General features: G+C 43.4%; 1 protein-coding gene and 1 non-coding gene across 3 annotated transcripts in view; both read left to right on the forward strand.

Annotated features, from left to right (window-relative positions):
• LOC105034328 (DNA repair RAD52-like protein 2, chloroplastic) overlaps window positions 1–24,877 on the forward strand; it is a 66,902-nt gene that overhangs the window by 13,803 nt on the left and 28,222 nt on the right. The gene's annotated exons all lie outside the window — the stretch shown is intronic.
• On the forward strand, window positions 22,255–22,360 carry LOC114913047 (small nucleolar RNA R71). Its single transcript, XR_003799075.1, has one exon. It is a non-coding gene; the product is annotated as a small nucleolar RNA R71 (small nucleolar RNA).

Raw genomic sequence — 24,877 nt, forward strand, 5'->3', positions numbered from 1 at the left:
GCAGCAGCAGCCGCAGGCATCGGTGCGGCCGGAAAGAGCGTCGCCGGAACTCCAAAACCCGGCGGCGGGATGCGCCACTTGGGCCAGCCGCCCAGTCTTTCTCGGAAAGACGAATCCAAGGGTGGAAAGCCCCCAGTCCGACCACGACTCCACCCCTGGAAGATCTCTACCCCCATTCTGCCAGAGGACCCTCGAGACCCGTAGTCGAGAGGATTTCCTGGACCGGAGGCTCCAGGAGATGAATCGGCGGATCGAAGAACTCCGCCACGCACCCCCCGCTTATGGTGAAGATATTTGCACTGACCCTCCCTTTTCTCAAATAATCATGCAAGAACCCATCCCGCCGAACTTCAAACTCCCCCAGTTCGAAAGCTACGACGGGACTTCGGACCCGGTTGATCATCTGGAGGCCTTCCGGACGATGATGTTGCTTCATGGCGCACCTGACGCCATTCTATGCCGAGCCTTCCCATCCACCTTGAAGGGAGCGGCGAGAAACTGGTACTCGGCGCTGAAGCCGGGTACCATCTTTTCCTTAGATCAAATGAGCCACCAATTTGTGGCCTATTTGTCAGCAGCCGGCGCCCCCGGAAGGGTTCGGAGTCCCTCATCAATATCAAGCAGAGGGAGGGGGAGTCCATTCGAGCCTACATCAACCGCTTCAATGTCGCCGCGCTGGAGGTCCAGAACTTGGACCAGTCAGTAGCAATGGCCGCTCTGAAGGGCGGCCTTCAGAAGAACGACCTTTTGTTCTCCCTGGAGAAGAAATACCCCAGGGATTTTGTTGATCTGTTGGCTCAGGCCGAGGGGTACGCCCGAGCGGAAGAAGCCTTCAAAATGAAGGACGAGGAGACTGCAAGAGAACGGCAGGCGGGAGACTCGGGTAAGCCCGCAGTCGAAAAAGGGCCGAGAGAGGCTCGGCCACGTTCTCGATCCCCTTCTGGGCACAAGCGTGTCCAAACTCCGCCCCGGGTACGTAGGCAGAGAAGTCCGGATCGCGGGGTTCGGCGGAGTTCTCCACCGAGAAGATTCCGCAACTACGCCCCCCTCAACACCTCGAAGACCCAGGTACTGATGGAGGTCAGGGAGTAGCTCCCAGGCCTGAGAGGATGCGCACACACCCCGGAAAGCGCAACCCCAACAAGTTTTGTCTCTACCATCGCGACCACGGCCACGACACGGAGGAATGCATCCAGCTCCGAGACGAGATCGAGGAGCTCATCCGGCGAGGTCGACTCGATAGGTTCATTCGACGTCGGCCTGAGGGTAGAGAAGATCGGCCAAGGGCCCTACCGCAACCCGAACCGCCAAGGAGGGAGGAGCAGCCCGGAGATCGGCCTCCGATCGGAACCATCGACTCCATCACCGGAGGGCCTCAAGGAGGGGCGGACCTTCCATGACCGCGGAACTCGAGAAACCTGTAAATGTACTGCTCACGACTTTGCTCTGAATCTAAATTCCTTTCGAACTTTGCATGTCTTTCTCTTTTGGCATGGATCTGTCACGATTGGGGATGACCCCTTCGAACAATTAACACAAGGTCATGTTAGGAACAGGAGGGGAACCTCGTCCTAACATGAGCCAAGTGAAAGTCCGATTATTGTAAGATCGGATTGGGGGAAGGCCCGTTTAACGGCTCTCGAATGCCCCCTGAATCATGTTAGGGACAGGAGGAGAACCTCGCCCTAACATGAGCAAAGTCAAAGGTCCGGTTCTTTTAGACCGGATGGGGGGAGAGGCCCTACAACGCCCTAATGTGCCCTCACAGTCATGCTAGGGACAGGAGGAGAACCTCGCCCTGACATGAGCAAAGTCAAAGGCCCGATTCTTTTAGACCGGATGGGGGGAGAGGCCGAACAGCGCCCATATGCGCCCCCACAGCCTTGTCAGGGACAGGAGGAGAACCTCGCCCTAACATGAGCAAAGTCGAAGGCCCGGTTCCTCTTAGACCGGATGGGGGGAGAGGCCGAACAGCGTCCACATGCACCCCCACAGCCTTGTTAGGGACAGGAGGAGAACCTCGCCCTGACATGAGCAAAGTCGAAGGCCCGGTTCCTCTTAGACCGGATGGGGGGAGAGGTCGAACAGCGTCCACATGCGCCCCCACAGCCTTGTTAGGGACAGGAGGAGAACCTCGCCCTAACATGAGCAAAGTCGAAGGCCCGGTTCTTTTAGACCGGGTGGGGGGAGAGGCCCTTGCAACGACCCTTATGCGCCCCCACAGTCCCGTTGGGGACAGGATGAGAACCTCGTCCTAACCTAAGCAGAGATCGACTACGTCAAGAACAGAAGGAGAACCTCGTCCCGAGGTGACAAAAACTCGGCCGCCCAACAAAATTGGGTAAAGGAAAAAGTCCCCTCAATGGCACCTCAACACTTCTACGTGACCCCTCAAAAAGCAAAGGGAGGATCCTCACTTGAAGAGAGGAGGAAAACTAAAAAGGAGAGTGGCGAATAACGCCGGCGACAGATGAAAAACAAACCGCACCAAAGATCTAAGGAGCCTCGCCTCAATAAAGACGAAAAGTTCCTACCAAACATCTCCGACCTCTAAGAAAGCTCTCGACACAGGTCAAGAAAGCAGCGACGCCTTCGAGGTAACGCGGAGTTCGGACCATCAGGCTCGAGCCTATGGCCGTGGACGACAAGAAAAGCAAGTCAGCGTAGCGACGGCTGGACACCTCCAAGTGACGCCAAAGTTGGACAAGTCAAAAGACGAAAGAAGTTCGACGGACGACGATTCAACACAGTACGTGGACAAGGTAACACGAAATCCCCTTTTCATTTCATTTGCGAAATATACACCACGAAGCCCAGAAGGCCAAAGGAAGAAAAACAAAACAACGAGAGCAAAACAAAACAACAAAAGAGAAAATGTATGCATAGAAAGACGGAAGGCCAAAAAGAGCCCTAGGGAAGCTCTGCTCCTTCCGATCTCGAATTATCTGCTTCGCCCCTTATCCAGGACTGCCTCAGATTTTCAACTTCTTCTTCTAGCTCTCCCTTTTTCAGCTGCGCGTCCTGGAGCGCCCGACGGAGTCGCTGGCTTTCATTCTCCGCCTCTCGACGCCTCTTCCTCAGGACCTCGGATTCCGCCTCAGCGTCCTTGACGGCCTGTTGCTCACACACTAGCTGGATCTTCAACTGCTGCAGCTCGGCCTTCCCCTCCCCAAGGGCGACAGAAAGCCCTTCTGCAGTTCTTCTTAGGGATTGGAGTTCATTGGAGTCCCGAGAGGAAGCGAGCTGAGCCCTGTCAGCCAACTGCCTTTGAAGACGGGCGACTTCGTCGGTCGCCACCTTGAGCCTCCCTTGGTATTCATCCACCTGCCTGCGCCAGCCGGCCCGATGCACGTCATAGCTCACCGCGGCATCTTGAAGCTGCTGCTGAAGGTCGGAGACCTTCGACCACTCCCGGTCGCCGTCAGCCCGGGCCAAGAGTCGGGACGAGCTTCCCTCCAGCTGGCCGATCCTCTCCTTCGCAGCCGACAGTTCCACCCTGAGAGCACTGATCTTGGCAGCTTGAGCCCAAATTCGATCGCTGGCGCTCTTCTTGTATTCCTCAAGCTCCTTCGCAAAGTCCGTCTTCCTCCGGCTGTACTCCATGATCCCCTTCATGTGGAGATTCCGAAAGCGGGTGGCCTCCGCGGTGGCTTCAGAGTGACCCTCTCTCAACCTCACCTTCCATCTTCTTTGTCCCTTTTGTCAAGTGAAGAACTAACTTCCTTAGTCGTCGGATCGTGGACTTCAGCGGGATCCCCGGGGGCAGGGGAAGTGCTTCGGCAGGGCACTGCCATCGGGAGACAAAAGCGTCAAGGCGCGTCTCATCACAGAAAGAAAAGCAGAAAGGGGAAAGGAAGAAGGGAGAAGCCATCCACGACAAGAAATTCAACTTTATTGATTGAATGTTTCTTAAAGACAAAAAGAAAAGGAAAAATTGCAGCAAAAGAAAAATACAAGGTTGGAGGTCTCAGACCTCTGTGGTAGGGGTGGGGGAGCTCGGTGTCCCTGGAAGGGGGGCTGCGGCAGCAGTGGCAGCAGGAGAGGGACCGGCCTCATCTTCAGACTCCTCACCCAGGAAGCTGAGGTCGAACTCCGAAAATTTCTTGGCCATCTTCTCCTGGCAGAGCTCGAACCCCTTGATGAATGCTTCCTGACCGAATCGGACATTCAGGTCCCTCATCTCCGCGGAGGCCTTGAACTCCTCTACCGCAAGAATCCTGGCCTCCGAGATCAGGACTGGAATCTGCTCAGCCAAGTTGGCGACCTCGGCCTCCGCCTTTCTCACCGTCTCCTCCGAGGTCTGCTTCTCTTCCTCCCGGGTCTGTTTCTCTCTTTCTAGGGCCTCTTGGAGGGCGATTACCTCGGCTGCCTTCTCTTCGAGATGGGCGATTTCGGCCCGGCGACGCTCCTCCGCTTGGATGGCGTTCCTCCTCGCCCGGTTCGTCGCCTCGATGTTGGCAAGGAGCTGGTGCCCAATCTGTAAGGACGGCTAGGGGATCAGAGCAGGGGTCGAAAAGTCAATTAAATGAAGATTTGTTTACCTCGAGAAAGGACCCTAAGGAGTCCCAAATCCGCTGCTCAGGATCGGCGCGGTCGATCCTCTCGGCGACTTAGGGCAGAATGCAGCCGTCGATCAGTCGCTTGATCAAGTCCCTGTCATTGAAGGGGTTCTCCAGCCCTTCTTCGGAATAGAGGGACTCTTCCACGGCGGCTCGGCGGCTACTCCCCCTGCGGGCCACCGACTTCCTTCTCATCCCCCTCTCGACTCCGGGTGCCTCCGTAGAATGGACCCCTAGTTGGCGGGCTCCTTGAAGAGGCTCGGGGGGCCGGTGGTTCGGTGTCCGAAGGAACGTCGATCGCGGGAGCCGCCTGGGTAGGCGCGGCCGAATTCGTCTCCTCCACTCTGGCCTTCTTTGCTGATCTGGAGGCCGCGGCACCTTTTCTTTTGTGGGCCTTGAGGCCCCTGGCGAGCATCCGTACGGCTTCGGCGTCCATTCTTAAAAAAAAAAAAAAAATTGAAAATCAGTGATAGGGTAAAAAAGGAAGAAGTGGCATGCAAAAAGAAAAAAAAAAAGAAGAGAGAAGAAGAAGAAAAGAAAAGAGAGCGAAGAAAAGGGAGAGAAGAAAAGAAGAGAGAAAGAAGGAGGACGGAGGAAAAGAGGAGAAGAGAAAAGATGGAATACTCGCAGGATCTTGGGAGATCAAGCCGATGTTGAACAAAAATTGCTCCCTCAGAAGGTTGGGAAGGGAAGGAGCGGAATAGTCAAGAAGCTTCTCCGGGCGGCCTGAAGGTCGTCCTCTCCCAGGCTGGGAGCCCGACGGACAGAGTCCCTCAGAGAGCCCCAAGGGGGCAGGCTCAGCCTCAGGGTCGGGCAGTGGACGAAGAGGTATTTCCCCTTCCAGTTGTGGATTGAAGAGGGAGCACCCTTCAGCAACCCCTTTTTGCCAAATTGGGGGGAGAAATACCACCAGTCCTTCGCCGAAGGGTGGCGCTTGAAAGTGTAGAAATGCCTAAACAAAGAAAGGGATGGCTGAACCTCAACTACGTGGCAAAGGAAAAGAAACCCTATTAAAAACCTAAAGGAATTCGGAGCTACTGAAGCCAAAGAGATATCTAAGAAGCGGAAAAGGGCAACAACAAAGGGCGGAAGAGGAAGCCGGAGTCCGGCACGGAACGCCTCTTGATACAGGCAAAAACGACCGGGTGGGGGAGTGCTAGCCCGGTCGGAGGAGCTAGGAAACTCCAGGTCGTATTCCGGAGGAACTCCGTACTGAACCCTTATCAACAGGAGTTCATCCGAAGTCAGGGAGCAGGGAATGGTGCTCGGCGCAAAAACTGGGTGAAGCCCAATCCCAGATGTGGGTTCGTCTACAGAATGGGGGTCCTGGGGGGCTGAGGCGGAGGAACTCCCTGAACCGCCAGAGGCGGAGATGTTGGAAGACATTTCGAACGACTTCAGACGAAAGCCCTAAAGATCCTAGAGAAATCGGACGGGACAAAGGATGAGAGGTTGCGGGAGACCAAATCGAAGGAATACGACAGGAGAAAAGGCCCCCAAGGTGGCAAGAAGAAAAACGAAGGTTCTGGGACTAATCTAGATCGCTCTGGAGGATGCAGAAGAGCGAGGACAGGGATGACTCGGAAGACGCCTAGGGCCAAGGAAGACGCCAAGGGAGGTCAGGGCTCTCGAAGAAAAGGCGGATACCGGTAGAACTTTCAGGCGGAAAGGCGGGTTTAAATAGACCCTGGGATCCGACGCCATAATGATCGCGAATCCCCCCAGACCGACCCGCGCTCGACGCGTGTCCCACTCGCCTCAGCAGGCGGCTAAAAGTGGCTGACAGCTGACGGAGCCATTATTACGCCGTATCTGGGCCAGCGCGCCAGCGGGGATTCCGAAGGGTCCCTTCGAACCACCCGATTCGAAAAGACTCCAGCACGCGCATATTTAATGCCAAAATATCTGGGGGCGGTCGCGCACAGGATTCAAGGGGTTAACTTCGGCTGCGAAAATTTCTCTGTACTTTCTTCATTCGAAATTCGAAACTCGGAAGTAGGAGGACTGGTGCTAGGTATAAAATTTCTCAGCCGAAGTTCACAGCAGGATTGATCCTCCCAAGACTCATCCGGCTTTCAACTGCAGATGGTACCTCTCCGAACTGCCTCGGACCTCGCCAACAGCCGAACTTCACTAACGGCAGATTTCTACAACTATCGGACTCCTACGGGAGCCGAATCTCGTCTCCAACTCCGGCTACAAGTAGACTTAGTTCGGACTCCTACGGGAGCCGGACTCCGGCCTCGACCTCATCGGTTGGAAGGCTCCGCCCGGACTCCTACGGGAGCCGGACTTCGTCCCCGACTTTGACTACTGGTAAATTTCGTCCAGACTCCTAAGGGAGCCGGACTTCATCCCTGACTTTGATTGCAGGTAGACTTCGACCGGACTCCTACGGGAGTCGGATCTCGTCCTCAACTCCAGCTACAGGAAGACTTCAACTGGACTCCTACGGGAGCCGGATCTCGCCTCCGACTCCGGCCACGTGGAAACTCTGTCCGGACTCCTACGAGAGTCGGACTTCGTCCCCGACTTTGACTACTGGTAAATTTCGTCCGGACTCCTAAGGGAGCCGGACTTCATCCCTGACTTTGGTTGCAGGTAGACTTCGACCGGACTCCTACGGGAGTCGGATCTCGTCCCCAACTCCAGCTACAGGAAGACTTCAACCGGACTCCTACGGGAGCCGGATCTCGCCTCCGACTCCGGCCACGGGGAAACTCCGTCCGGACTCCTACGGAGCCGGACTTCGTCCCCGACTTCGATTACTGGTAAATTTCGTCCGGACTCCTAAGGGAGCCGGACTTCATCCTGACTTTGGTTGCAGGTAGACTTCGACCGGACTCCTACGGGAGCCGGATCTCGTCCCCAACTCCAGCTACAGGAAGACTTCAACCGGACTCCTACGGGAGTCGGATCTCGCCTCCGACTCCGGCCACGGGGAAACTCCGTCCGGACTCCTACGGGAGCCGGACTTCGTCTCCGACTTCGACTACTGGTAAATTCCGTCCGTGCTCCTAAGGGAGCCGGACTTCATCCCTGACTTTGATTGCAGGTAGACTTCGACCGGACTCCTACGGGAGCCGGATCTCGTCCCCAACTCCAGCTACAGGAAGACTTCAACCGGACTCCTACGGGAGCCGGATCTCGCCTCCGACTCCGGCCACGGGGAAACTCCACCCGAACTCCTACGGGAGCCGGACTTCGTCCTCAACCTCGATTGCAGGTAAGCTTCGTCCGGACTCCTAAGGGAGCCGGACTTCGCCCCCGACGCCAATTGCAGATGGACTCCGCCCAGACTCCCACGGGAGCCGGGCTTCGTCCCCAACTCCGATTGAAAGAAGACTTCGTCCGGACTCCTACGGGAGCCGGACTCCGAGCTCCTCTCAGACAGGTGGCCAGCCACCTCTCTCTGTCAGACACTCCAACCGAACTTCAGCCGACAGGCCTGGGCCCGATGGGGGCCGCAGCAATGGCCACGATACTGCTCCACCCCCTGCGGCGGATTCCGCGCGGCTCCATCACTCCCTGGCAGATCGCTATAATGACCACGATTCTGCTCCACTCCCTGCGACGGATACCTCGCGATTCCTCCCACCTTCTGGCAAGTCGTGACAACGGACGCCGTTCCACTACCCGCAACAGACTCCACGTGTCACGTTTCGGCGGTGGCCACGATCCTACTCCACTACTCTTTGCAACAAACTCCGCCTGACTCCGGGCAGTCCACTGCCAGACAGTTACAGATGTCACTATCAGTCTACTGCCTCCTTTTCGCCTTTAAAAGGAGATCCCAGATACGTTATTCTATAAGCTCTCGTTTTTACTTAGAAACTCTGCTAAAATTTTCGTTCGAGCACTCCATTCTTGTTGAGGCAGAGAACTGACTTGAGCGTCGGAGGATCTTGCCGGAGCAACCCCACCTCCGATTTAGACTTCTTTTGCAGGTCCCGGCGGCGACCGCGACTCCCTCGACTCCAGCTTCTCTGGCGCAAGCGGATTTTTGCACCAACAGTATGCATGTAGAAATTTTAAAACTTATATGCAGTGGAAAATTTTTTTTAGATCTAAACAATTTAAATCTAATTAGATTTAATCTAATTAAGCATGCATGAAGATCATATCTCTAATCCAGGTATCATTACATTGACAAGATTAAGATATAACCTATGAAAGATCTGATCTTTACCTTTGTGCGGGTAGTTTTTCATTGAGATATGAAATCTATGGATGCTTTTGAGATTTCTTGAAGCCGCACACACGTTAGGCCTTTATAGATATCCACACAGAACTGATCTTGATTAGGAGAATTTGAAGATCATCAAGGTGCTAGCTCCCTTACAGCTTTCTCTCTCTTCAAACTGAATCTGATCTTCTTCTTTCTTTTCTTCTCAAAAAACTAGGAAGAGGACCTTTTGTGGAGAGGATGGAAGATGAGAGGAAGAAGATGGCTCTTCTTCTTGGGCAGCAAGAAGAGAGGAAGATTCTTGGGCAGCAAGAAGAGAATAGGAGGGGGCGGATGAAAACTTTGGTTGATCCCTTCTTCCCTTATTTATAGATCCCACACCCTTATCTATCTTATCTTTTTGATTTTGAATCAAATTCAAATTTTAAATGTTTGAATCAAATTTAAACTTTAAAAACAAATTAGGATAGAGAGCAGAGAGACTCTCATTGGGCGTGCCCCAATCCTTGGACGAGCCCTCTCTTTCCCTTCTTATTTTTCACACACGCACAAGAGGAGGCGTGACCCCTCTTGTGCGTCGCTTCTCTTCTCAGGCGTGTGGGATGAGAGAGAATCTCAATCCAATTGGGATCTCAATTCCTAGCCCTAATTGAATTTGGTTTGAATCCAATTCAATTCCAAATTCAATTAGGTTTAGTCAAGTCTTGATTTGATTGGGATTAGATCCAAAATGAACCAAATTAAATCCAATTTAATTTTTATTAAGCCCAATCTTTAATTAAATGATCAAATCAAATAATTAATGATTAATTTAGCAACAATTGCTAATTGTTCTTCCTCTAACTCAATAATCTTTAGTAAGTCCTCTGTTGCAATTTTTACAACTTAGTCTAATTATCAATCAAATTGATAATTGGGTCTATCTGTGAATCGAATTCACAATTCAATTTTTGATCAAGTCAAAACCCCTTTTATATGTGATTCCGTAGGTTTTATTCTGTCTGATAGTGAGACATATTATGATCTCTATTATAAATATCATTGAAACTCCTTTCAATGGGTTGAAACAATTTGAATTCATTCAATAAGAGTTATTGACGATCAATTAATTCTCGCAGATCTCACAATTCACTAGTGATGTCTAGCAGCACATGCAATTCAGCAAAATGAAAGAGTCTGAATCTCTAGGTGTAGTTAACGTATGATTCAGTTTTTTTTTCGTGAGTTCTGACAAGATGGAGATTATGAAAAATTCATCAAACCCTATCATCTATCATATGTAAGATTTAATTAGCTCAGATTCAAATCATGAAATCTCATGGAAATTCTTTTCCATTAATCATATTGCCATGACCACGGTCTTAATAACTCAGCTTCATAAATCACGTGGGACTACTCCTTATCTATTAAGATCGATTGATCCCATTTAGATGCGCACCCTACTCCTACAATGAACTTGCTGTAGCCAACATATACCATAAAGATTCATATGACTAGGAGATCAAGTGAATGTGCAGTCAAACTACAGCAATCTTACTGTGGATAGTCGAGGCACCGCAGGTCAAAGAATCATTTACACAACTACAGCATCGAGAAAGTCACTGATGAATAAGTAGACATTCAAGTGATTTCTCATATTGATCACGCTCGGTATCGATGCTTTCTAACAACCATCTGCATTCTTGCTTCAGTATCTCCACATTGTAGACTTAAGACTCATCTATCTATAGGGAAGCGATCCATACACCAATCTCATCGGATCAATCACCGTCTCCGTGATGATCCATCGATTGAGAGCAATTTAAAAATTAACCATCAATGATATATACCTCAAATTCTTAATTCTTGAGAATGTATCATCATCTTATTAATTTTTTGGACGATTCAAGGACACAACACAAGAATGGAATAGAAATTATCCATTTTATTGATGAATAAAAGAGTTAAGTATAAAATTTATGTTCTAAAAAAATATAATGTGTCTGTCAGATTGGTTTTTAGGGTATACATCTAACAATCTTCCATTTGCACTAAAATCAATCCGCCATGTATCTAAATCCCATCTTCTTAAGGTGGGCTTTAGTCTTCTGCTGGTTAAATGGTTTAATTAGTGGATCTGCCATGTTGTTCGTGGAGTCTACTCTCTGCATCTCGACATATTTCTTCTCGAGGTAGTCGCGAATGATATGAAATCGCCGCTTGATGTGCTTGGACTTTTGATGAGACTTGGGCTCCTTAGCTAGGGTTATGGCACCGTTGTTGTCACAGTACAATGTGATGGCATCTGATGACATAACATCCAGTTCTGCAATGAATTTTTTGTACCAAAAGACTGCAGTTTTTGAAGCAGCGATATGCTCAGCTTGTATGATTGAATCTGCAATGATCGGTTGCTTAAAACTCTTCCAACTTGTTGAACCACTATTGTATAAAAACATAAATCTTGATGTAGACCTTTTATCATCAGCGTCAAACATAAAGTCTGAGTCAGTATATCCTTCAACCCACAACTCAAATTCTCCTCTAAAGATCAAGAACAAATCCTTAGTTCTTCTTAAGTACTTAAGGATGTCCTTCACAGGTATCTAGTGCTGCTCGTTTGGATTCGATTGATATCTACTCGTGATACTCATAACAAGGGCTATATCAGGTCGTGTACATAGTATGGTATACACGAGGCTTCCTATAGTCGAAGTATAAGGGATCCTGCTCATGTATTGAATCTCCTCAAATATGTTTGGACACATCTTCTTGAAGAGATGAATGTCATACCTAAGGGATAAAAATCTCCTCTTAGAATTTTTCATACTGAACCTGTTCAGCACTTTCTCTATGTATATTTTTTGTAAAAGGTCAAGCATCCTCTTAGATCTATCTCTATAGACTTTTATTCCGAGAATATATGATGCCTCTCCTAGATTTTTCATGGAGAATTTCTTAGACAATCAATTTTTAATTGAAGTCAGCATGAGAATATCATTCTCAATAAGGAGAATGTCGTCCACGTATAATACAAGAAATATAACAGTACTCCCACTGACCTTCTTGAAGATACAAGGTTTCTCATCGTTTTTGATGAAATTAAATGATTTGATCGCATCATTGAAATTAGTGTTCCAACTCGAGATGCTTGCTTCAATCCATATATGGATCTATGCAGCTTGCAGACTTTGTGATCTTCATCATTGGAAGTGAAACCCAAAGGTTGCTCCATATAGATATCTTTCTCAAAATATCCATTTAGGAATGTAATTTTCACATCCATCTGCCATATCTCATAATTATAATAAGTTGCAATAGCAAGCAATATGTGGATGGATTTCAGCATGGTTATAGATGAAAAAGTATCCTGATAGTCAATATCTTTGCGTTGACTATAATCTTTCGCTATGAGTCTAGCTTTATAGATCTCTATTTTTTCATCTGTAGCTATTTTTCTTTTATAGATTCATTTGCATCTAATAGGTACTATATCCTTTGGCGAATCTACTAAGATCCATACTTGGTGTGTATTGAGTCAATTTCTGATTTCGTAGTATTCAACCACTTCTCAGAGTTGATGTTTGACATCATCTTGTTATAGGTTTTACGATCATCTCCATATTTTCTATCTCCTACAATAGACATTTCCTCTACATTCTCTATGATCAGACCTATGTATCTTTCAGGAGGACGGGAGATCTTATTAGATCTATGAGATGGTGGAGGTACTACATCTACTGGCTCAGGTTCTAAATTATCTATGACTCGTTGCTCTTTAAAGACTCTTTGAACTCAATTTGCCTTTCATTATCTCTATCTTGGACAAATTGTTTCTCCAAGAATGTGGCATGTCGACTCACAAGTATATTGTGGTCCTCTGGAAAGTAAAAATAATATCCTAAAAACTCTTTAGGATATCTATAAAACAAGCTCTTATAGATCTAGCCTCTAACTTGTTTGTCTATTATTTTTTGATATAGGTTGAATATCTCCAAATCTTGAGATGACCAAGATTTGGTTTCTTACCGTGTCACATTTCATATGGCGTAGTAAGAACAGATTTAGAGGGTACTTTATTTAATAAATAGATTGTAGAAAGTAAAGTTTCCCCAAAAAAATTAAAGGTAAATCAGTGAAGCTCATCATGGATCGGACCATATCCAATAGGGTCCTATTTCTTTTCTTTGATATCTCGTTGAGTTGAGGTGTACCAAGAGGTCCATTGTGAGACTGTCGTTTTTCTTGAGATAATTTCGAAATTCTCCACTAAGGTATTCTCCTCGATCAGATCGAAGAATTTTATGGGATTTTTTGGTTTGTTTTTTTACTTCACATCTAAATTTTTGGAACTTTTCAAAGGCTTCAGATTTGTATCTTATAAGGTATACGTATCCATATCGTGAGTAATCATCGATAAAGGTAATGAAGTAGAAATAACCACTTTTGGCCTACACATCAAATGGGTCACATACATCAATATGTATCAGGGCAAGTATCTCAGTGGTCCTCTCCCCATATCCCATAAAGGATAATTTGGTTATTTTTTCTTGAAGGCATGATTCACAAATTGGATATGATGAGTCAAGGATCTTATTTTTTTCTAATTAGCTTATTTTGTCCTCTCCAATATGTCCAAGTCTGAGGTGACATATTTCATATGGTTTATCTCATCTCTAGGTCTCTTAGATCTTACGACACTCACTGTCTGTTCGGATATGTTTACAGATACATCAACATGTAAATGACACAGACTATCCATTAAAAAACCACATGCAACCATTTTATTTCTGAAATAAATGGAATAGTAATCTTTATTGAAATTAAAATTGCATTTATCCTGTGCTAGCACAGATACAGAAATTAAATTTCTGCTAGCAGCAGGTACATAATAACAGTTTCTAAGAACTAAACTAAATTCTGACTTACTTTGTTGTTTTTGTTTCTTCGCAGGCTTCTTCTTCCAAGTAAACTCTCTTGAAAGTAGATGCCTGCTCTATAGTAAAAATAGTGCCCCTTAAAGCTTTTTAAGGTTCCCTCAGTAGTTATCAACATATTTAATAATTCAGATAAAGTACTATCGATCTTGTTCATATGGTAGTTTACTATAAACTGTTCATATGAACTAGGAAGGAATTGCAGGATCAAATCCACTTGCAATTCCTTATGCATGGTCATGCCAAGCTTCTCAAGCTCTTCTAAATCTTTAATTATTGTCAAACAATGATCATGGATCGACTGTCCATCGCGTATCTTGGTATTAAAGAGCCTCTTGGATACTTCATAACGTGTAGTACGGCTCTACTCACCATACCACTCTTGTAGGCGGGTTATCATAGCTTTGGTAGTTTGCATTTCCTTGTGCTGGCGTTAGAGTTCATTAGACATCGATGCCAAGATATAGCACTTGATCTTATTGTCATCATCCATCCATTTTTCAAATACTGGGTTCGTTGTTCAGCAATGGGACAGTTTGGCAAGACAAGGGGGTCCTCATCGAGTACATAGCCTATTTTTTCTGAGTTTAGAACTATTCTGAGGTTCCTAAGCTAGTCTTTGTAGTTGTTTTCGGTTAATTGGTTGGTTTCAAGAATTTGGGCTCAAGGATTGGAAGCTAACATTGTGAAATGTAGAAGAGATTCTAATTAGACTTTTGTACTCGTCTTTCAATTTATTTTAGGATCTTTTAAAACAAATGTTCCTCCCATTATTTTCTTGAATCTCTTATCCTCCTGTGGTAGAGAAATAGAAGTCCTTCATGACTAGGGTTTCAGGTGGGTACTGCGGTCTCATTGATATATGTGCACCTTATTTAACAGATATCGATGACACATACCGAGCGGACAGTTTTTGTTCAATACTTCTCAAGCTTATTGTAGCGACATTCGGTCTCTAAGTCATGAAGGCTTCACCTGACAAATATTGGTCCTATTCCTTAGTTAAGTCAGATCCACCATTCAACGCAAGTGCAAAGCCGTCATTGGGTCTCTCATTTGACAGATATTGGGCCTAATCCCATCTTCATCCTATAACATCTCATGCCAATAGGGTGGTTGCACCTCTCAGTGCAATTGAACCGCTGTATCTAGTTGAGAACAATCAACACCAAAAAGATGCCCGCACATCTACAATGGTGGAAGACTGCTAGACTTAATATATGTGAGGAGCTTTAATTTAGGTCTCTTCATTTTAATTGTTTAATTTACATCTGATGTAAATCCACAATTACCATGGATCTACTTGAGAGATCCTGATTTGATTCATGAAGAATGGAATCATGGTGCAAATGCAACATATATGGTGAACTCAACACTAGGCACTCAAAGGAACTTAATCAAATTGGCCAGATAAGTTCAAGATTGGTGGGGAGGCTCTCCATGCATAAGCAACGATCCTAATTAAGTAACTATCGTTCTATCATTTTAGATACTAATTGATCAATCAATTCTAAATCGGTTCAGTCCATTGGTTTATGCCACCACAGATTGCGAATTGCAAACCAATTTGGTGTGTTCATGATACACCCTACTTCAAGGGTTGTAACGATTCAAGGAGATCATTACATATGTCTATGAAAAACATCCGTACAATTATCATATAATCTAAATTAAATAATCTTATGTTCGCGTCAAATTTCTTATGATGTTTTATCTTATCAATCTCTTTTCATTCTAGGACAACCTGCCAGCATAACGGACTTTCACTGTTATGCCAGAACAACTTTATTTCATGATGATCTAAGATTGACTATAAAACATTATCTTATGTTCAATCAAATTACTTTAATTTAAAAATATCTATACCATCATAGATTACATCAAGATTGATCTCTATCTATGAACATCATCTCATACATGAACATATAATAAAGATACAATTCAGGTCTAATAAAATTCAAATCATATGAAGGTTAGATAAGAATTTCAGATGTATTAACATAAAAACTCAAATTTTTCAGATCTGAAAATAGATTTTCAAATCTTGAAAACAAAGTACATGAACATAAAAATCTGAATTTTAGATCTAAAAACAGATTTTCAGATCTTGAAATCCTTCTCTTGATCAATTGAAATCAGATTTTCAGATCTGAAAATAATTGTATGATCATCCACCATTTTTGATTTCAGATCTTGAAAATAATTTTTTAGATCTGAAATCAATCCCATGATCATTAAAATTCAAAATTTTAGATCTGAAAACAGATTTTCAGATCTAAAATTTAGATCTTAATCTTACAATAGTAAAGCCGCTCTGATACCATTGGAAGGAAAAACCATCTTATGGTGACAAGTATACATGCAGAAATTTCAAAACTAATACACAACGGAAAGAAAATTTTAGATCTAAATAATTTAAATCTAATTAGATTTAATTTAATTAAGAACGTATGAAGATCATATCTCCAATCCAGTCTTCATTACATTGACAAGATTAAGATCTAACCTATTAAGGATTTGATCTTTACTTTTGCATAGATAGTTTTTCACCACGATTTGAAATCCGTGGATATATTCGAGGTTCCTTGAAGCTGCACATGCGTCCAGCCTCTATAGGTATGCATACAGGATTGATCTTGATCAGGAGAATCCGAACACCATCAGGGTGCTAGCTCCCTTACAGATCTCTCTCTTCAAACTGAATCTGATCTTCTTCTTTCTTTTCTTCTCAAGAAACCAGGAAGATGTTTTGTGGAGAGGATGGAAGATGAGAGGAAGAATATGGGTCTTCCTCTTGGGCGGCAAGAAGAGAGGAGGATTCTTGGGTGGCAAGAAGAGAACAGGAGGGGGCGGATGAAAACCTTGGTTGATCCCTCCTTCCCTTATTTATAGACCCTACACCCTTATGTATCTATCTTATCCTTATGATTTTGAATCAAATTCAAATTTTAAAGATTTGAATCAAATTCAAACTTTAAAAATAGATTAGGATAGAGAGATAAAAGGGAGAAGAGAGAGACTCTCAGGGGGCGCGCGCCAACCCTTGGATGCGCCCTCTCTCCCTTATTTTTCACGCACGCACAAAAGGTGTGGCCTGATCGCTATCGTAGATAATCAAAAAAATCATGTAGATAGTAGTGAGTCGGGATCGTATCTATAGGGACCGTGGGCTGAGTTGTGGTTACAGGAGAGTTAAGATCATTGGATTAAAAGCATTGCAAAGAAAAGAAAAGAAAATAAACTAGAAACAAACTATATTAAGAGTTGGATTAAGCAGAAAATGATTATCTCGGAGGGTTATGAATTGGTCTTGCATAAAACAGAGTTGTATTTCTTTAATGATATTAGATGCTTGTAATTAGGCCTTGGACAGTTTATCTCCGTTTGAGCACGATCCGTATCCTTGGATCACGGCTCGTCCCTTCGGGTATAAGCTATTCTAGGATTTTATCTCACAAGAAGAAATAATAAATCAAAGCTAGAAACCACCTATCTTTCCTTGACATGTCCCATATTCGTAGATCATGGCGCGTCTCTAAAAAGTTCAGGGTTTACAACCTATCTCTCCTTAGCATGCCCCATATTCGTAGATCACGGCACATCTTTAGAGAGCAAAGGTGGTTCTAACTACGATCTAACACAAGCATAAAAGAAAGTATATAAGAGAATTGTATAATAAAAGAGAAGCTTTATTGATTCATATCATAAAAGAAGTACAAGAAGGGATAGAATATGAAACCGCTCTATTGTTACAAGACTTCCTCTCCTCTCCCGAGACTAGTGGATTTAGCTGCTCATGGGTTGGCTCTCCCTGATTGATGGCTCCATCCTCTCAGTAGAATCTCCTTATGCCACCTTGAAAACCCTCCAACCTCACAGCCTTCTTCCTTTACTCTTTGGCCTAACTAATATCTTTCAACTTTTTCTCTCCTTTCTTAGGCCACCATACACCCCATTTTATAGCTTTAGGACATCTCCAAACCCTAAGCATCTCAAACTCTTAACTCCTCAAATCTCTCACATCTCAAAATAGTTTCCTTCTTAGGTTATAGCACTCCAAAACCCTAGCCCCCCTCTTTTCGCATCTCTGTTAGTGTCCCAGGTGAGAATCAAATCCCAGGCGGCGTCTCAGGCACCCACTTCGTGTCCACATGAACCCGTCCGACCCCAGGCCCGCTTTCAAATTGATCCCCCACGTGCCTACACTTGTGCACCCACTCAGGCTTGCTTGGACCTAGGCACCAGGCTGCGTACATGCTTGTCGCGCCCGCATTGTTCGCTCATGTCCGCTCGCATCAGCGCCTGTGACCATGCCCGCTTGCACTTGGACTCGCGTCTGCTCGCTATGAGCCACGACAAAGACCAAGTGGCACTATTTTGGTGAGCCGTGTGTAGACCGCACGATTGTTGTCTCGGTGAGCCGCATGTGGACCACGAGGCAGTTTGGGCCGTGGCTTGCTCTTGTGGGCCTTGTGCGTCCATGGGCCTTGTCTTGTTTTGTTCTGGTCCGGATCATGCATCTGCGTTGGCTAAAAATTTGATGATAGAGGCGGCTAACTTAGGCTTTGTATTGGGTTTGGTGATCGTGGAAGTGTGTGTGACGGACTGCTAGCATGTATGTGTTTGGAATGGTTGGTTTGTGAATAATTTTTCATGATTAACATTTCCTAAAAAAGAAAGTAAGAAGCATCAAATACTAAATAATAAAGATTAAATAGCTAAGGTTTTAATACTTCTTGTGTCATGTTAATGCACTGATCGCGCCCTCCAACTTAGACTTTACTTGTCCTCGAATAAAAAAAGGATTTAGGGCTAAGTACCGTTTAGCTTAGAGTTTCAGATTTTATCAGGCAATTTTCAAAAGGGTCATTGATATTCAGTAGAGTGTGAGTGCGTTATGTCATTGAGATATTATACTAATCAATGTGGAAGTTAAGTCAAGAACACTAAGGGTACGTTTGGTTACACTTTCTGATTTTTGATTTTTTAAAAGTATTTTTTATTTTTTTGATTTTTGCTATTGAGTAAAAGTAAAAAAGTAAAAAGTATGTTTGGTAACTACGTTGCTATAAAGCAAAAAGCAATGTTTGGGGATGGCAGGTGAAGAGCTCGACGAGGGAGAATGGTTCAGGAAGGAAGAGAGAAGGGGGTGGGGAGGTGAAGAGCTCGACGAGGGAGAAGGATTCGGATTCTTTAATTTTTGATTTTTAGATGTGGGGAAGCAAAAAAATCAGATAAGTAAGTTTTGAAAAGCAAAAAATTTTTCTTTTGCATATAAAGCAATTATTTTGATTATTTTGATTTTTGCTTTTTGTTTTTCATGGTGTTACCAAACATTGTTTTTTGATTTTTATTTTTTTAAAATCAAAAAGCAAAAAAAGTACTTTTTTAATGGCTAACCAAACGCATCCTAAATCTTTTCTGAATTTTTTTCTAAATTGTTCTCTACCTTTATCTCTAAATCATCTTACTTTCATATGGACAAGTATATTGTTACTTCCGTCCTTCATTTATTGATTTTAATTTTTTTTATATTCTTTAATGTTGTACTGCTATTGAATGTCTTAATCTCTTAAGCTTTTTGTTTGACCTATGTAGTGAGTTTTCGGTCAATGACTCTTGAACCAGATAGCTTTAGAGTACTAGGTATAAAAAATCCCTCGGGCTTACTAACTCAAATCAAACAGGCTACGAGTTAAAGACTAGCTTTACAACAGAGTTTTTTTGTCCTTCACACTTTTTGATGTGAAACTCAATGCTTGCTTTAGATAAAGAGGTCTGGTTACTCAGCGTGAAGTTTTTGAATTTTTTTTTTATTTTATAAAATGGTTTATTTTACGAAGAAATATATAGTTATCCTACACAAGTTTATAGGAAGCAAATTCTTCTTTGATGTTGGTAGGAAAAATCAGAAATACTCAAGAAAAAATTGTTTCTATTCTAAACTTAACAATTCATTGAGTTTTTTTAATACTTGATCTCTCTGTATCTCATAAACTTTCTGAGCTATGCATCAATTTTTTTTTTAAAAAAATTCTTGGTTCAACTCGATTTTTGAGCACAATCGGATGCCTAAATGCTAAATACTAACTTATTTGAGGATTTATTAATTTATTATTCTCTCTTCAATTTAATCGATATTGCCTTCAATGGAGTAAGAAAATAAAAGAATCAAACAAAAGAAAAGGAGAGAGTATACTTAGGGTAATTGTGCTTCTGAGTTGACAGGTGCCTTCAAAATTCTAATCCAAGTCCCTATAAGCAAATGCAACTGAGTCAATTTATTATTATTTTTAAATCTAAAGAAACTAAGATGAAAAAATTGGATTGCCTCCCAAAACGTACTAAGTTTAAAGTCTTTAGCCAGACTTTGTCTCTTAAAGTATCTCCTCAATCTACTCCTTAACCACTTCCCTCATATTAGGGTTCAGTCTACTCTGCATGTCTCTATGCGGTTTTGCATCGGGCTCGCAATGAATGTGATGTATGCAGATGGAGGGGTCTATGCCTTTCAGATTGGCAATAGACCACCCAATAGCCTCTGTGTTTTTTTAGCACACCTACAGGTTGGGCTTCCTATTTAGAGGTTAAGTTTGATGCAATGATTATTGGGAAGGTATCATTGGTTCCTAAGAATGCGTACTTCAACGTGATCGGAAGTGGCTTTAATTTGAAGGCAGATGGTGCTTCTAATGATGGCACTAGTATGCTAGCTAATACGGGCAGTGGCTCATACTTGATCGTCAATGGGGGAGTGGTTTTAGAGTGGGGTGTATCTAGTAGGATGTTTACCTCTTCTATGTATCCCTCTATATCGAAATCATCCACTCCAGAGGGAGCCAGGTAGGCGTCTAAGGGATCTTGCACAAGAATTTTGGGCATAGCTTCCTTTATGATGTCCTCGAGTGTGTCTATTTAGAAGCAACTATCTATCGATGGTCCTTGGGAAGCACTGAACACAGTCTCAACTTTTTATTCCTAAATAATACGTCCATGACTGCTGTTCTACAGTTGATGCATGCATTTGTCGTAGCTAGGAAGGGTCAGTTTAAGATGATGGGAATTTATCTAGGGTTGCTACTCAGTTCCATATCGAGGACTAAGAAATCAATTGGGAAATAGAACTCATCCACCTTGACGCAAATGTCCTCGAGCATCCCACGTGGTACCTTAACGGATCTATTAGCCGGCTGCAAGGTGATCGATGTGGGTTTTAATTCTCTGAATCCAAAAAGTTCATACACTGAACTAGGTAAGAGATTCACACTTGCCTCTAGGTTTAGAAAGGCTTTCTCGATGTGAAAATCCCCTATAACACAAGAAATGATAGGGGCATCTGGATCCTTAAGCTTTCAGGGGGTCGCGTGCTAGAAAATAGAACTAGCCTGTTCGGCGAGATAGACTTTGTTCGGGATTTGTGATCTGAATTTACATTTTTGGGTGCACAAATCCTTCAGGAACTTTGCATATGTTGGGACCTGTTTGATTGCATCAAGAAGGGAGATCTTAATTTGGACTTGTTGAAATAATTCCAACATCTCATCAATTTTTCCTCCTTTCTTATCCGCGGGAATAGGGGCTTTTAAGGCACTCGAACATGGAGCTTTGGGTAGGTAGGGTGGTGCTTGCATTGTTTGTTCATCTCCTACTTTTAGGTCCTCTCTCTTCTTGCTTGGTTTGGGGTCGGTCTCATTGGTTTTGCTTGTTCGTTTGATGACATTCCCATTCCTGAGAGTCATGACTGATTTGGTGTGTTCAGAAAAGATTTTTGGGGCATTGGAGCCTCCAGCCATGAATTGCCCTTTCAAATTGCTCTCAGGTTGGTTAGGTAGTTTTTCTCCTTTCCTACTGAATGCGGTGGCTAGATCGATTTGGGTCTCTAGTTTAGCTATGGATTGCGTGTGGGAGTGAAGGGTCTGGGTGTTGAGTTCCAATTATTCCAGTGCTTTCAAGATCTCCTCAAAAGCTAAATTATGTGTAGTAGTGGAAGGTTGAGGAGCATTTTGGAACTGGTGGTATGGTTCTTGCCCATATGTTGGGTCCTGATAGTTGGATCTTGGTACAGTTGAGCCAACCATAGGTTGTGGCTTTCAGAAAAAATTTGGGCGGTCTCTCCAGCTTGAATTGTACGTGTTCGAGTATGGATCATTTTTCGATCTATAAGCTGCCTGGACTTGAGCTTGCTGAACTTGCTCGTGAACAAACTCAGAAAATTGGTGTGCAGCTGGGCAGTCATTAACAAAATGGATAGGGCTTGTGTATAATGCACAAACATCTTGGACAGGGGTGGATGGAGTAGGCAAGTGTCCGGCATTGAGTAGGAAGTCCAGTTTTTGGGATAACTCATCCACTTTGCTGTGCATATCTATAACGTTCCCAACTTCATAGATTTCTCTCTTTTGTGGGAACGTGGGTTTTTTTTCTAGAAGTGGCAGACATGTGATGTAGGGTGTTTTCACTGAGTGTTTCGAATAGCTGCCAAGTCTCATCGTCACTTTTCAGCATAAATATCCCACCACATGATGCATCAATCATTTGTCGGTGTTTCTCTGATAGACCATCATAGAAACACTGAACCACTTGCCATTTAGGAACTACATGGTGTGGGCACTTACGTATGAGGTCCTTTAATCTTTTCCATGTCTCATGGAACATTTCTCCATCCAGTTGGAAAAAGCTAGTGATGACTTTTCTAATTTGGTCATTTTTTTAATGGAAAATACCTCTTGAGAAACTCTCTCTGAAGTTGGTTTCAGATCGAAGTGGTTACTGAATCTAAGGAGTTTAGCCAATGTTTGGCTTTGTCCTTGAGTGAGAATGGGAACAGTTTCAACCTAAGGGCATCATCAGAGAAGTTTTGAATCTTAACTGTGGAGCAAATCTTAAAAAATTCGTCCAAGTATTTGTACGGGTCTTTGCTACTAAATCCATAAAATAATGGTAGCATTTGAATAATATTGGACTTAATCTCATATTGAGTGGCCTCTACGGAAGGTGCTTGAATGCAAGGAGAATATGTATATGAGGACGGGGTAAAGTACCCTCTCAATGGGCGAGGGGGATTGGCTTCACCAGGTGTAGCCATGTTCCTAGATCGGATAGTCCTCTAATAGTCTTCTCTAGTTCCTCGTCTAGTGGTTGTAATTCAGGTTGTTGTGATCGTCTTTCAAGCATGCAACCAAAAATTTTATGAAGGGACAATGCTAGTCTATTAAGTTTTTTTTTTTAATGGGTTTTTTTTGGAGAAGATAAGAGAAGATGAAAGAAATAGAGGAGAAGTTTAAAGATGGGAACCTAAAGAGTCCTAAATCTATGAGAGAGAGAAGAATTAATTAATATTTGGTGTTAATTGCAATCAAGTTAAACAAGAATGGACTCTCTATCTTAGGGTTAACCTAGATCTCTACAGTTTCTAACTGTTTCAAGGCCATCTTTGAGCACTCCAAGTCCGAATCTGACTAAGTTGGCTAGATAAGTGTAAGATCGATGGGAGGCTCTCCGTGCTTTTGCAACGGATCTAATTAGATAACCACCTTTCTTCGGGATTGAGATCCCTGAATTATTTGTCTAGACATCGATCGATCAACCAGTTAGAACTCAGTCCAACCCTTGGGCTCCCTTGTCGAGTGTTCCTAGGGCTAGTATCTAGTTGATTTTAGTTAAGGCTTGGGTTTATGCAATATGAAGAAGATGGTTTGTGTGCTAAGGGTGATGAAATCTCCATCTTATCGTATTTATGGGTTAGCACCCTTAAAGTGAATTATGGAAATGGTATGCAACAATTAAGATGTCCAAGCAAAACAGTTTCTTTTCTTGTGTAAGTATGTGTATATATTTTTTTTGGTTTCTGTTTTTGGGATTTCTCTATATTAGTTAAATGTTATGCTATGTATCTTTTTCTTCCTTTTTTTTAAATATTTAAAGCAATTGAAATAAAAGAGAAACTTGTATTAGGTTAGAAGTCAACTTGAGAATAAAAGGAAAATAAACTAAAGCAACTCAGCAAATAAGTAAATATTTATTTATTTTTTTTCTATTTTTAGGTCAAGAGAATAAAAGGCAAGCTTGAAAATAAAGCAATTGAAATAAAGGCAAGAATAATTAAAGCAGTTAATTAAGAAAGCAATAAAATTAAAGAAGGTAGTAAATAATTTTTTTTTGTAATTACAACTGTGCCAATGGTCCTTGGCAACGGTGTCAAAATTTGATCGCTATCATAGACAATCAAAATTTAATCACTGTCGTAGGAGAATATGTATACGAGGATGGGGTAAAGTACTCCCTCAATGGGCAAGGGCGATTGGCTTCACCAGGTGCAGCCATGTTCCTAGATCGGATAGTCCTAATGGTCTTCTCTAGTTTCTCATCTAGTGGTTGTAATTCAGATTGTTGTGATTGTCGATCGAGCATGCAACCAAAAATTTTATGAAGGACAATGCTAGTCTATTAAGTTTTTTTTTTAATGGGTTTTTGTTGGAGAAGATAAGAGAAGATGAAAGAAAGAGGAGAATTTTAAAGATGAGAACTTAAAAAGTCCTAAATCTATGAGAGAGAGAGAAGAATTAGTTAATATTTGGTGTTAATTGCAATCAAGTTAAACAAGAATGGACTCTCTATCCTAGGATTAACGTAGATCTAGATAGTTTCTAACTATTTTAAGGTCGTTTTTTAGCACTCCAAGTCAGAATCTGACTAACCAAGTTGGTCAGATAAGTGTAAGATCGGTGGGAGGCTCTTCGTACTTTAGCAACGAACCTAATTAGATAACCACCTTTCTTTGGGATTGAGATCTCTGAACTATTTGTCGAGACATCGATCGATCAATCAGTTAGAACTCAGTCCAATCCTTGAGCTCCCTTATCTTATTAAGCTTGACTGTTCCTAGGACTAGCATCTAGTCGATTTTAGTTAAGGCTTGGGTTTATGCAATATGAAGAAGATGGTTTGTGGGTTAAGGGTGATAAAATCTCCACCTTATCATATTTATGGGTTAGCACCCTTAAAGTGAATTATGGAAATGGTATGCAACAATTAAGATGTCCAAGCAAAACAGTTTCTTTTCTTGTGTAAGTATGTGTATATATTTTTTTTAGTTTTTGTTTTTGGGATTTCTCTATATTAGTTAAATGTTATGCTATGTATCTTTTTCTTCCTTTTTTTTGAATATCTAAAGCAATTGAAATAAAAGAGAAACTTGAATTAGGTTAGAAGTCAAC

Source organism: Elaeis guineensis, chromosome 8 (genome assembly GCF_000442705.2).
Source record: "Elaeis guineensis isolate ETL-2024a chromosome 8, EG11, whole genome shotgun sequence".
Classification (NCBI taxonomy): domain Eukaryota; kingdom Viridiplantae; phylum Streptophyta; class Magnoliopsida; order Arecales; family Arecaceae; genus Elaeis; species Elaeis guineensis.